This window comes from Rhinoderma darwinii, chromosome 5 (genome assembly GCF_050947455.1).
Source record: "Rhinoderma darwinii isolate aRhiDar2 chromosome 5, aRhiDar2.hap1, whole genome shotgun sequence".
Classification (NCBI taxonomy): Eukaryota; Metazoa; Chordata; class Amphibia; order Anura; family Rhinodermatidae; genus Rhinoderma; species Rhinoderma darwinii.
Genome location: NC_134691.1, coordinates 271,248,409 through 271,262,221, shown reverse-complemented (window position 1 = coordinate 271,262,221; position 13,813 = coordinate 271,248,409). Strand labels below are relative to the sequence as shown.

At 41.4% G+C, this 13,813-nt stretch overlaps 1 long non-coding RNA gene across 1 annotated transcript in view; it reads right to left on the bottom strand.

Moving 5' to 3' along the window:
- Positions 1 to 5,606, bottom strand: part of LOC142652910 (uncharacterized) — an 854,242-nt gene extending 848,636 nt beyond the window's left edge. Inside the window, exon 1 of the long non-coding RNA XR_012847983.1 lies at positions 5,465 to 5,606. This is a non-coding gene — a long non-coding RNA (uncharacterized LOC142652910). The remainder of the gene's footprint in view (positions 1 to 5,464) is intronic.
- Between the last annotated feature and the right edge of the window lie 8,207 nt (positions 5,607 to 13,813).

Genomic DNA, 13,813 nt, shown 5'->3' with positions numbered 1-13,813 from the left:
GGGGGGCTGTGTGTGGAGCTATCTACAGGGGGGCTGTGTGTGGAGCTATCTACAGGGGGCTGTGTGTGGCGCTATATACAGGGGGGCTGTGTGTGGAGCTATGTACAGGGGAGCTTGAGAGGTATGTGGGAGCAGCTATGGGGTACATTATACTGTGTGGGGGTAGCTATGGGGGCATTATAATGTGGGGGCAGCTATGGTGAGCATTATACTGTGTGGGGGCAGCTATGGGGGCATTATACTGTGTGGGGGCAGCTATGGGGGGCATTATACTGTGGGGGCATTATACTATATGGGGGCAGCTATGGGGAGCATAATACTGAGTGGGGGCAGCTATGGGGGCATTATACTGTGTGGGGACAGCTATGGGGGCATTATACTGTGGAGGAAGCTATAGGGGGCATTATACTGTGTGGGGGCAGCTATGGGGGGCATTATACTGTGTGGGGGCAGCTATGTGGAGCTTTATACTGTATGGGGGGAATTATACTGTGTGAGGACAGCTATAGGGGAATTATACTGTGGGGGCAGCTATAGGGGCATTATACTGTGCGGGGAGCTATGGGGGCATTATACTGCGGGGGCAGCTATGGGGGGCATTACACTGTGGGGGCAGCTATGGGGTGAATTATACTGTGTGGGGCAGCTATGGGAGGCATTATACTGTATGGGGGCAGGTATGGGGGACATTATACTGTATGGGGGCAGCTATGGGGGGGCATTATACTGTGGGGCAGCTATGAGGGCATTATACTGTGTGGAGGCAGCTATGGGGAGCATTATACTGTGTGGGGGCAGCTATGGGGGCACTATACTGTATGGGGGCAGCTATGGGGGCATTATACTGTGGGGGCAGCTACGGGGAGCATTTATATATATTAAAAGACCACTGCAGTATTATATATACATATATATATATATATATATATATATATATATATATATAAAACAGACCACTGCATTCCTTTTGCTAGCAAACCCGTGTAACGGTTTTTCTATACTAGTACTTAATATACCAGAGTATTATTGCCTGTCATTGTAAATCTGACAGGCAATCTATTAGGACATGCCTTTAAATGCCGCTATTGACCGCAACATTTAACGGGTTAAACAGACGCAATTGAAGTAAACTTCAATCGCGGCCGTTGGAGCAGGGGCCCGGCTGTCAGACAGCCGAGCACCCGCTCCAGCCTGCACAGCACACTGCACGTGCAGGACTTAGACTGGGCCACCGTAAAAAGGCGACGGCCCAGCCTAAGGCCCCTTAGTGACCGCCACGAAAAGGCGTATGGGTGTTCACTAAGGGGTTAATAAATCCCCCCCTGTGTATGTAGACATTTTAATAATTGACTATAGACTTTTAAAAAACATCCGGCCACATTGTTTTAGACCAAAAAAAGAACACCAGTAATAAAACATTACCAAAAAAACGCTTCTAAATGCTATGTGTAAAGCAACCTTAGGCTGCATTTACACATTTTTATCTTTTGCCATAATTCTCCATCAACAAGAATTAATCCCAGAAGAGGGTCCTTTGGGCATCAGATAAATATTGGTTTTACATGGGGTATCCTTTTACAAAATTTGTGTTCGTTAGGTCAGGGCTAGTATGAGGCATAGGTGGGAAAGGCCCCATAGACTGCAGAAGACACAAACTCTCCTGCCAAACCACAGGAGAGGCATTTTGCAGCATTTTTCCTTCCTTCAAGGACAATAGAGATTAGTGTAGGAACAGGAAGTTGACTGCCATCAGGAAACAAATGTTTAGGCATGTTGGATTTCAGTAGATAAGCGGTTGAAAGAGTTGTTTGGCAGCAGCTTATCCCTCTCACCATATTGAAATAATCATGTGTACCTGCCCAATCGAAGAGAGTTTAGCTGAAAACAAACTCGTTTTGGACCATCCTTTTGTACTAAAGCTCAGAGACAGGTACATGAACTCTAGAAAAAGGCCAATAAAACATTGACTCAATGGGGAAAACAGGTATTAAACCCCTGGGCTACCAAATGCTAGACGTTAAACCACTGAGTCTCTAAGGATTGGACACTGCACCACTGGGTCACCAGGTACTAGATATTGCTACGTGGAATTCTCAAATGGACATTGTACTAAGAGGCCACCACTGGCTAATGTTTGTCAAGACAAAAATAAAGCTAATTTATACACTGTCTAAATACATATTCTGAAAAAACATGGCTCACATTTTGACACCAACTAAATGTCTCTTATTTTCACTGGATAGGACCTCTCAGTTTTATCTCCTTAAAGGCTATGCCCACCTTCGCAAACAATTTTCTTTTATTGTTTTATTAATTCTAAAATACAAAATTAGGCAAATTTGCAAATTGTCTTCATTAAAAATGTTCAACCATTTTGCGCCTACAGTTCCTATGCACTTCTATGTGTCTCCATGGTAACAGACTACCAATCAACTCTGTGTAGTTTCATCCTGCAGCCATACACTCTACTCTCAGTCCCATACTTGTTGCTAGTCTACTAAATGTATGGTATCAAGAAGTAGGTAACAAATGGAAGGGAGTCTGACTGCATGATATATGATGTGTAGTCTGCTACCATAGAGATGTATAGATCTATTGGAGTTGAAGACACTAAAACAGTACAAATTTTAAGAGCTATTGCAGAAGTTAAGTCATTTTTTATTTGAGATGCATTTGGACATAAATAAAAATAGTTGCAAAGGCAGCATTAACCTTTAAAGGCAACTAATTTTGTCCTTCACCCTTTGTCATTTTCTATGTAGGCACCTATAAATACTTATGATAAACTTTACTTTTTAGGTAGCATTTTAATATACATTTATATCTTATTTATATTGCAGGATAAACTGTAAAACATTGTTAAAAACTAGCAGAATAACATACTGTAGATAAAATGTCAAACATATTATGTTTTTACAGTTATACATACTAATATGTTACATGCTGAAATTTGTAATGTAGTAATTATACTTTGTTTATACTAAGCATGTGTGTGTGTGTGTGTGTGTGTGTGTGTGTGTGTGTGTGTGTGTGTGTGTGTGTGTGTGTGTATGTGTGTTTTCTATGTGTTTCTTATGTGCGTCTTATGAATATATTTACTTGTGTTTTGCTATTAAGGGTACCTTTAATGACCACCGTAAAAAAAGGTGTATTGGCGGCCATTAGGGGAAATTATGCCGCAGTGCCACCTTTCCACAGTGCCGTGTCATAATCCCAGGATGGGTGTTCTGTGTCGACTAGAGCAGGTCCCGCCTTGTCTAAAGACAGTTATCTCCTATCCATTATGTGCCATGGCCAATAGTGACTGCGTAAAAAGTGGTTTCAGTGGGAGGCGGCTCCCTTTCACGCCATAGGCACCCCAACAACGCGATCAATGCAGAAGTACTGCAGTTTATTGTAGAAACGATCAGACGATCGCATAGTGAAGTGCCAATTTTTTTTGTAAGTCGATCAATATCGTTAATAATAAAAAAATAACATTTTTTCCCCTTACAAAATGCTTTATTATGGAAAAAAAAAAAGAAAAAAAAGAAAAAGCTAGACATAATTTATATCACTGCATCCGCAGCAACCCTAACTATAAAATAATGATTATTTAACTCGCATGGTAAACGCCGTAAAAGGATAGAAATAAAATAATGGCAGAATTGCTGCCTTCCAAAAAACCCAATAAAAAATGATCAAAAAGTCGTATGTACCCTACAATGAAAACTAGAAGTCGCTCCACAAAAAAATTTGCCCTCATACAGCTACATTGGAAGAAAAATAAAAACGTTATGGCTCTTAAAATACAAATACTGTTTTAAAAAAATGTTTTTATTGTGCAAAAGTAGTAAAACATAAAAAAACAAATATTGGTTTCGCTGTAAAAGTTATTATGTTATTATTACCACACGGTAAACGGTGTATATTTAAGGTGCAAATAGGAATGGCAGAATTGCAGGTTTTTTTTCCATTCCCCCCAAAAAAGTTAATAAAAGTTAATCGATCATTTACATGTACTCCAAAATAGTGCCAGTAAAAAATACAACTCGGACCGCAAAAAACATATAGCTATGTCTACAGAAAGATCAAAAAGTTATGACACCTGCAGTGCGACGATGAAAAAAAAAATTGCTTGGTCTTTAAGGCCCAAAACAGGCTGCTTACTAAGAGGGAGTCCATTGGCAAAATTTTCTATGAGGCACTGTGATTACTTGTTACTCCCCTGCTTGGCATACATACAGTGTTGATCAATTAACATGAAAAGTATATTTCTGTAAGGTCTATTAATTACTACTTTTACTTGACAACCAATCAGATTCCAGCTCTCATTTCCCGGGAGCTTTCTAAAAAATGGAAGCAGAAACCTGATTGGTAGCTTTTTATAACTTGTCCACTTTTCCCTTGCACACATTCCCCTAAATCTGATCCAATGCTAAAACTTAGTTTTGAAAAGAAAAAAATAACAGATTATCGTCATATTGTTATATATAGTATCCATCTTGCACGCTGAGCTGCTAAAGACAACAATTAATTGCTCTTGCTGGGTTTTCATCTAGCGTGCCAGGAAGTATTCCGCTATTAAATCTGTCATTGATGACACAGAGCAGCACATCAGGCTCAGCATGGAATAATCTCCCTCTCTCTGTGATTTGTAACTGATGCATTCAAATGACCTAGTACAGCTGCAGCTATTTCTAGCATGGACTAAATACTCCTCACAATTTTCACTAATCCGTAAATCCACACGTTGGATTGCTGCAGCTGAGCCTCAGGCCTTTGCATTACCGTTTCTTGGAATCCTATTTACAATGTCCCCTTCCTCATTATTCCAGTACTATGATTATTTATTTAGTTACGTCACAAGCTATTAGTCATAAAGGGAAATTAAAATGTGTCTCAATACATACAGCCTAATGAATACATTACAGTAGATATCTTCAGTTAAGCAACTCTTGGCAAACACCACTGAATTGTGTTTTGTTTTTTTTATCTCTTTATTTAGTATTATATTGGTTTTAGCAGATAAGAGTACAACTGAGTTACAGTATGCAGTAAAATCAAAGAGAAAATTAAATGTGTCACATCAAAATTGAAGACTGGCTGGCAATACTATAGGCTGCAGGCAGGGCCGGCCTTAGGGGTGTGTGAGCGCACAGGGCACCAGTGGCGGATTAAGTAGACCATGGGCCCTGGGCTGTTACCCAAACTTGGGCCCCCCTTCCTCACCGCCGCCCTGCCGCGCCGTAACTATTTTTAACACTACCTTTTTGGGCAAGCATTAACAGTGTTACGATTTCCCTTGTCACAGCGCGGTGTCCCTACATACTGACAGTATCACACTGTGCAGGGACACAACCTCCTGACAAGGGGAATTGTCTATCAGTCCTGGACTGCAGAAAGACTTTTTGTGAAATACAAGGATTCCTATAATAAAAATGTCAGGAGAGGTGACAGATTCTCTATAAATCTAGTGACTCACAGGTGACGACGTCTCAGATTCTAGTAGTTTTTTTCCTCTTTTCTTCTCCATCCGGTCCAGCGCTCATGACGACTTCTCCCGGCCATGACTCATTTCTGCAGAATTTGCCACTCAGACGTCTCCTCACTTTTCCAACATTTCCACACCTATAAACGAAAATAAAGTTATCATGGTGCCACATACTGTACCCCTAAATATAATAGCACCAAACACTGCGCCTGAATATAATAATACCACACACTGTAAAACACCACATACACACAGCCCCCTGTACATAGTGCCACACATAGCCCCTGTAGATATTACACACCCCCATAGATATCGCCATACACGGCCCCCTCTATATATCACACATCCCCCCCATAGAGAGCGTTACACACAGCCCCCTATAGATAGTGCCATACAGCCCCCCTGTAGAGAGCGCCACACAGCCCTCCCCCTTGTAAATAGCACCAAAAAGCCCCCCCTATAAAGAGCGCCACACACATACCACTGTGGATAGCACTACACAGCCCCCCCCTTGTATATAGTGGCACACAGCGCTCCCCCTTGTATATAGTGGCACACAGCGCTCCCCCTTGTATATAGTGGCACACAGCGCTCCCCCTTGTATATAGTGGCACACAGCGCTCCCCCTTGTATATAGTGGCACACAGCGCTCCCCCTTGTATATAGTGGCACACAGCGCTCCCCCTTGTATATAGTGGCACACAGCGCTCCCCCTTGTATATAGTGGCACACAGCGCTCCCCCTTGTATATAGTGGCACACAGCGCTCCCCCTTGTATATAGTGGCACACAGCGCTCCCCCTTGTATATAGTGGCACACAGCGCTCCCCCTTGTATATAGTGCCACAAGGTTATGTACACATTTAAAAACTTTATATTATAATTATATATATATATATATATATATATATATATATATATATATATATAAGTATGTGTGTGATTGATTGATTTCATTAAAAAATATTTTCACTTTTTGAGATACAGCTGCTTTGTATCCTGTATCCGTCAGGTCAGCAGGACTGACAGGATCAGTGACACGCAGGATCCACCTCAAATCTATCACATCTAAGATTATAATTTAGCGCAGGGCCCGTTTCACTGATCCCGTCAGTCCTGCTGACCTGACTGATACAGGATACAAAGCAGCTGTATCTCAAAAAGTGAAAATATTTTTTAATAAAACGGAATTACAAGTTGCACCAAACACACATTTTTATAAAAAATAAAAAAAAACGACGTGATTTTTGCGACGTTTTTTCCGTAGACAATTGCTATTTTAGAATTTTTATTCATAAAGTTTGAAAATAATAGTAAAAAAATAAGCTTTTTTACGTTTCAGCTATTTTTTTTGGTAATAACAGTTTTACCCTAAAATAGACCTTTTATTTGTAATCGTCATTGTTTACCGTAAATTTGAATATATTACATGTCTATATTAGGGTAATTGGGTCAGCGCTAGCGTTACAACAATGTTTGGCGGGGGGGGGGGGACGTTTTTATTTTGGGGTGGGTATTTTATGTGTATTTATTATTTCTTTTTTTTTTGCACTTTACTTTACTATTTTTTTATTACTATGGTCTGTCCCCCAAAGGTCAAAGAAGACCTTTGGGGAACTTTATATATATTTTTTCTTTATTTTACACCAGGTTTTTCCACTGTAACTGGGGCTGCACAGCAGCCCCAGTTACAGGGGAAATCAGCCCTCTCATAGTGACGATTGTCACTAATAGGGCTGTGCTGGGTCTAGTTAGACCCAGCAACAGTCTGTCACTAACGGCACCCGGTGATCATGTGACCAGTCACATGATCACCGGGAGGAATAGAGACAGCGCCGCTGCTGCTGTCTCTATTCCTATACACAGCGTTCATTGAACGCTGTGTAAGAAGACATCGGAGAAGACAGAAGCAGCGAAAGCTGCTTCTATCCTCTCCTCAGGGTCCCCGGCAGTCACTGACAGCCGGAGACCCGACATTCAGCTGCCCGATCGCGCGGGCAGCAAGTTAAAACCCGAGCCGTAAAAAGTCTATGGCTCGGGTTTTAAGGACCCATCCCTGACCGCTGGCCGTAAAAATACAGCCAGCGGTCGGGAACCAGTTGGGTAGGAGGATAACTAACCTCAGCGCCGGTGACCGCCCGGCTCTTCTCTTCTCTTGCAGCTTTGGAGTAACAGAACAGCCGTCCGTCGCTGTTCTGTTACTCAATGGCGCACTTGTCAGGGAGGCGTGTGCTACCCCTTTCCCGGCCAATTCCCTGCTCCTCCCCTCCTCATCTTCGGAAGTTAGCAGCGCTAGCGCGCTGAATAGGTTTGGAAGATGTGCGGTTTGGGCTGCCATGGGCCCCCTGGGAGCCTCGGGCCCCGGGCGGCCGCCCGAATCGCCCATATGATAATCCGCCACTGCAGGGCACTCCACCCTCCCAGCATGTAGGGGGCGCCACTGGGGTCTGCCTCTATTCTGTGCTCTGCTCTTAGTTACACACAGGGAGCCGTGAAGCAAAGGAGGAAGCTCCACCCACAGCCCATCCTGCAAGAAGCCTGTGATCCTGTCAGCAAGGAGAGATTGTGAGTATCTATGTGTGTCTGTGTGTGTATACAGTGTGTGTGTGTGTGTATATGTGTGTGTGTATACAGTACGTGTCTCTGTGTGTATACAGTATGTGTCTCTGTGTTTGTATTTGTATATGTTACAGAGTGTGTGTGTGTGTGTGTGTGTGTTTGTGTCTCTGTGTGACGCTGTCTACAGGGGGATGTGTGTTGCACTATCTACAGGGGGTCTGTGTGGCACTATTTACAGGGGCTGTGTGGCGCTCTCTAAGGGGCTCTATGGCACTATCTATCTATCTATCTATCTATAGGGTGTGTCTGTGTGTCGCTATCTACAGGCGGTCTGTGTGGTGCTATCTATAGGGACAGTGGCGTAATGAGGGATTCTTTCATTGATGCCTATAATTGGTGTTTACAACTGTCTATTTTACTGCTAGACTTCTAATATTATACTATTTAAAAAAGTAATTCAAAACTAATTTAAAATACGTTTTCTTATTCTCTTATTTAGTCGCCATATTAGCGTTTACTTTTGGTCATCAGATCGCCCACCATTGATGGAGACTTGCCCTGCTCCTTAACTGCCCCGCTCAGGAGCTGCCAAGACTTAGAGAGAACATTGGTCATCTGTTAAGAATCCTCATCTCTTGGTCAGAATGACGAGCGGTTACAATGAGCATCTCTCGATCTGGAGGACCTGTCCTGTCCTGCATTACACAGACAGCCTATTGATGTGAATGGGCACTGTGTAATGCTTAATCTCCCATGTGGTGGTGCTGCAGGGAAACTGAACATTTACTAACAGGTTCTCCCAAAGATTACATATGATCGCTGGGAGTCCCAGGAGGAAAAACACAGTTATCAGCTTATTGTCAAGGGACCGTTCTAACAAGTAGATATTGTACAATGCGGAGAACCCCTTAAAGCCATTAGATAAAGCAGAGAAACTATAGTATCTAAATAAAGTTGTATATAAGTTGTATATAAGTGGTTTACCAGCATAACAAAAGAAAGGCTGTGAGTCCATTATCATTAAGTATTTTTATTGAAAGTAATTATAGCAGAGAACACATTTTGCATTCACAGTATGTACTCTAAATATTATAGCAAGAATAATTACCAGATGTTGGGAAACTGTACTGATACTTATAACAGTGTTGTGCAATAGAAAACACAGTTGCCCATACCAATCTATAATGTTGACAAAGCCAAACTGTTTGACAGCGTTAAAGACTTTTAACCCCTTAATACCAAAGATATTTTAAACCTAAACGACGAAGCAATTTTTTTTAAGTGTTTCCATCGTCGCCTTCAAAGAGCTACAACTTTTTTTATTTTTCCATCTGCATAGCTGTATAAGGACTTGTTTTTTTGCAGGACAAGTTGTATTTTTTAATAGCACAATTTTGGGGTACTTATAATTTATTCATTAACTTTAATTAACTTTTTTTGGTGGGGTAATAAAAAAAAAAAACATGAAGTTTCACCACTCTTTTTTTTGTCTTAAATTTACATAGTTTACCGTGTGGTATAAATAACATAATAACTTTATTTAGCGATTCGTTACAATTGCGATACCAAATTTATCTAGCTTTTTTATGTTTTACTACTTTTACACAGTAAAAACACTTTTTTTTCTAAATTATTTGGTTTTGTGTCGCCATATTTTAAGAGCCATACGTTTTTTATTTTTCTGCTTACATAGCTGTATGAGAGCTTATTTTGTGGGATAACATGTAGCTTTTATTGGTCCCATTTTAGAGTACATGCGACTTTTTGATCTCTTTTTATCACATTTTTTTTAAGACAGGATAAACAGAAAACAGCAATTCTGGCATTCTTTTTTATTTTATTTTTTACAGCGTTCACCGTGCGGGTTAAATAATGCAATCGTTTTATAGTTGGGGTCGTTACGAACGCAGCAATACCAAATATGTGTAACATTTTACTTTTTTTCATAATCAAGTATTTTGTAAGAGGAAAAAGTGGGTTTTTAATTTTTTTACATGGGACTTTTATTTATTACAGACTTTATGAAACTTTTTTTCCCTTTTTTTAGTCCCACTAGGGGACTTTAGTATGCGATCTTTTGAGCGCTTTTTTAATACACTGCAATACTTCTGTATTGCTGTGTATTATGCCTATTAGTGTAAAACGGACAGGTATCTGTTAGGCCATGCCCTATTTATTAAAGGCAGACCTGGGGGCCTTTGTTAGGCCCCCAGGCTGCCATAAAAACCATTGACACCCTGTGATTGCATCGCGGGTGTGCCGGTGGGGTGCAAGCGGAAGACCCCTCTAAAATGACTCAGATGCGGCGATCACTATTGACCGCCACATCTGAGGAGTTAAAATTAATCGGAGAACACTGCTAGTGGTCTCCAATTGATGCCCTGAAGCCCGAGGCAACAGCCTGGGCTTCAGGGGCACCCCGCCCGATGAGGGAAAACTTCTTCTGAAGTGCCGGCGTGAAAAGGCGGAACTTCAGAAGAACTACCCGAATGGCCAATGTATAATGACTATACGCCGGTTGTTAGGAGGTTAAATACTTTCAAACATAGCCTGCATCTGCCTGTTAAATACATTAGAACTTCAAACACAGAGAAGGGGTTATATTTTAGAGAAATGGGGTTTTGGACACAATTTGTACGACATTCTGAAGAGGTTCTACCAGTCACCCTATGCTAGCATTCAGGCTGGTCCCTTCAACGTTATTTGTCCTCTTCCTTGAAGCTTTGGCACTATTTATTAGAGTTAATCTCACCAATAAGGGCTCATATTACTAATTTGTGTTGTGCAGATTCATAATACAGTACCCATACAAATGCATGGGGCCCTACTGTACCTCTCTATACCTCCGATGTTAGACAGAGGCATACAAAGGTTTTTTCTCATGCATTGCTTTTCGTGAAGAACATGGTGACATACGGAGGTACCATAGGAAGAAGAAGCAATGATGTCAGCATTCCAAGAACAGAAACCAGCAACATTTTTGCTCTAAGTGAGACTTTTTAAGCTTGAAAAAGGCTCATTTAGAGCTGGAATCTGTACTATGGGACAATATTTGCTTTTTTGGAATGCTGACGTCATTGCTTCTTCTTGTGAATCCTTGAGTTGGCTGGAACTGGCCCATAAATAGAGTCTGTTGTATTCTTTCATCCACATTTAAAGTGACGGTTGTGCTGTTCTTATCCCTAATTCTATAATACGGAGGTACCTTATGATAGTATATGCGTACATATGGCTCAGTAATATGGAGGGACTGCCTGCCGCCATGAGGCCTAAGTGTATCTGGATAGAAAACAAAGAACAGTGCACATTCTTCGAGGATAACATCCTTTTCATTTATCAGCTCAGTTGACATTACTCTTATTAGTATTGGAGCTATTTTTCAAGGCCCTGGCCCCCTGAACACGAGATGGAAATGCTACGTAAATTCAGTGTATTAGAGTAGCAGCAAAGTGGATGATATCATCCACACGCTGCACAAAATTTTTTAAAGAAAACAAGTGCGGATATTGACCTGCGGTGCAGATTCTCAATCTGCAGAATGTCAATTTCCGCAAGATATTCCAGACGGATATTCTGCAGCATTTCTGTTCCGTGTACGGGGGGGGGGGGGCCTACGTATTATCCAGCAACTCAGTTGGCTTACCTAACAACCCTACAAAACTTAAATTATACATCTTAATGGATTACAATACATATAAAAATATGCATTTACCCAAATAAACCAGCAGATGGCTTAATCTGATCCTGTCCTCCTCTCTCTCAATCTTGATATTTGGGATAGAATGAAGGATAAGTGTAAACTTTACTGATGACATGCCGGGTGTATAGAGATTATAGTACTTGTATATTGAAAAAGTTCTGGTAACTAAAACGAAATATTTGAAAAGAAAGGCAGAGAGAGATGCCTATCTCATATCTATCTACTGTATTTATTTATCTATCTTTTTTTTTAACTCTTTATAATTTATAAAAAGAACAAAGAAACAGAGAACGCCCACACATAGAGATAACAATGGGCATCCATATGGGTAAACACATTTTGAATTAAACAAGGTGTAATGATGGGGGTAAGGAAACAGACAAGTGAACCCTAATCTACCCGCCACTCAGTCCCTGCCTACTTGCAACGACCCGCCCTAGGCGACGGGGTACAACTGGGCGACGGTCCCTACGCTCAATAAGTGCACGACAGACAAACAGACAAGGGTACACAGAAGCAAAGGGAAATGGGGCAGTTGCCCACGGCAACACCGTGAGCAACAAGAGTGGTGAACGAGCCGAGTCAAACCAGGAGTGTACGAGGTACCAAACGCAGAGCAGGAGAGTAGTGAACAAGCCGAGTCAAACCAGGAGTGTACGAGGTACCAAACGCAGAGCAGGATAGTAGTCAGTAAGCCGGGGTCAATATGAAGCAGGGTCAAATAGATCAAGAAGCTGCAGCAGGGCCAGGAAACCACACGAGAAGAATCACAAGCAAGGAGGAACAGGAAAGGCAGGTATAAATAGACAGAGGGCGGGAGCTAGCTCCGTCTGGCCAGGCTGTGATAGGCTCTCCCACTCCTAAGCCTGCCATCCTGAGTGGTGGTAGATGGAGTCAGTCTCACAGACATAGAAGCAGGTGCAGACTGATTACCTATGGGCGTGGATACAGAAGCTGTGCCTGGCAGATCCTTAACACAAGGCCTCTACTAACTATTGTCTATCTATATAGTACTTTCGAATGGTACTAGTTAATATGTGCGATGTACTGGGTAGCTGGAAAAAATTCAGAATGGGGTGGAATTGGGAAAAAACAGCAGTTCTGACATTTTCTTAAGGGTTTCTTTTTTACGGTGTTCAATGTACAGTGAAAATGAGGCATTACCTTTATTCTGCGGGACAGTACAATCACGGTGATACCAAATTTACATAGTTTTTGTTATGTTTTAGTACCTTAAAAAAAAAAAAAACTTTGAAAGAAACCAAACATTTTTTGCATCGCTATATTGTGACACCCATAACTTTTTTATATTTTTGTGTACAGAGAGAGCTGTGTAAGGCGTCTTTTTCTACGTGGAAAGATGTAGTTTTTATTAATACTATTTGGGGGAACGTCTGGCATTTCGATCACTTTTTATAAAAAATGTTGTGGTGTTTGAAGTAGCAAAAAAACAAAAAGCGATTCGCCCATTTTGCCCTTTTTCTGCTACAACGTTCACCGTATTAGATAAATATTTTTATATTTTTATAGTTCGGGCATTTTTGGACACGGGATACCTAATGTGTTTATGTTTATTTTAGTTTACTTATTTTTATATGTGATAAAGGAAAAGGTGGGGGATTTGAATTTTTATACTTTTTTTAAAACTTTTTTTTACATTTTATTTAGCGCCCCCCCATAGGGCATCTGAGGGGTTAAATGCTTGAGATCATACATTTTTCTGATGGCAAGCATTGCCGCTGGGTCCCTGCTTTGTAACACAGCAGAGACCCGGCAGCTGTGGCGCCTGCTCTGCTTCTGAGCGGGCGCCATCTTTAAATACCCTTTACCGACATAAATCGGCATATTAGCGACCGGAAAGGGTTAAACATTCTATGTTGTACATAAAACAAACCAATGAAAAAAGGAGGAAGGGGAAAAAAATGTTTGTAAGGGGGGCAGACAGAAAGGTAGAAAGAAATGATCAAGTGTGGGGAGTATCCCCCTCCACTCCCTCCCCGGTTCCTTATTACTGAAATAAGTATCTTAGCAGGCAGTTAGTGCCAGGAAGGTCCATTAAGTTGCGTCCCCGCAGAATATCTC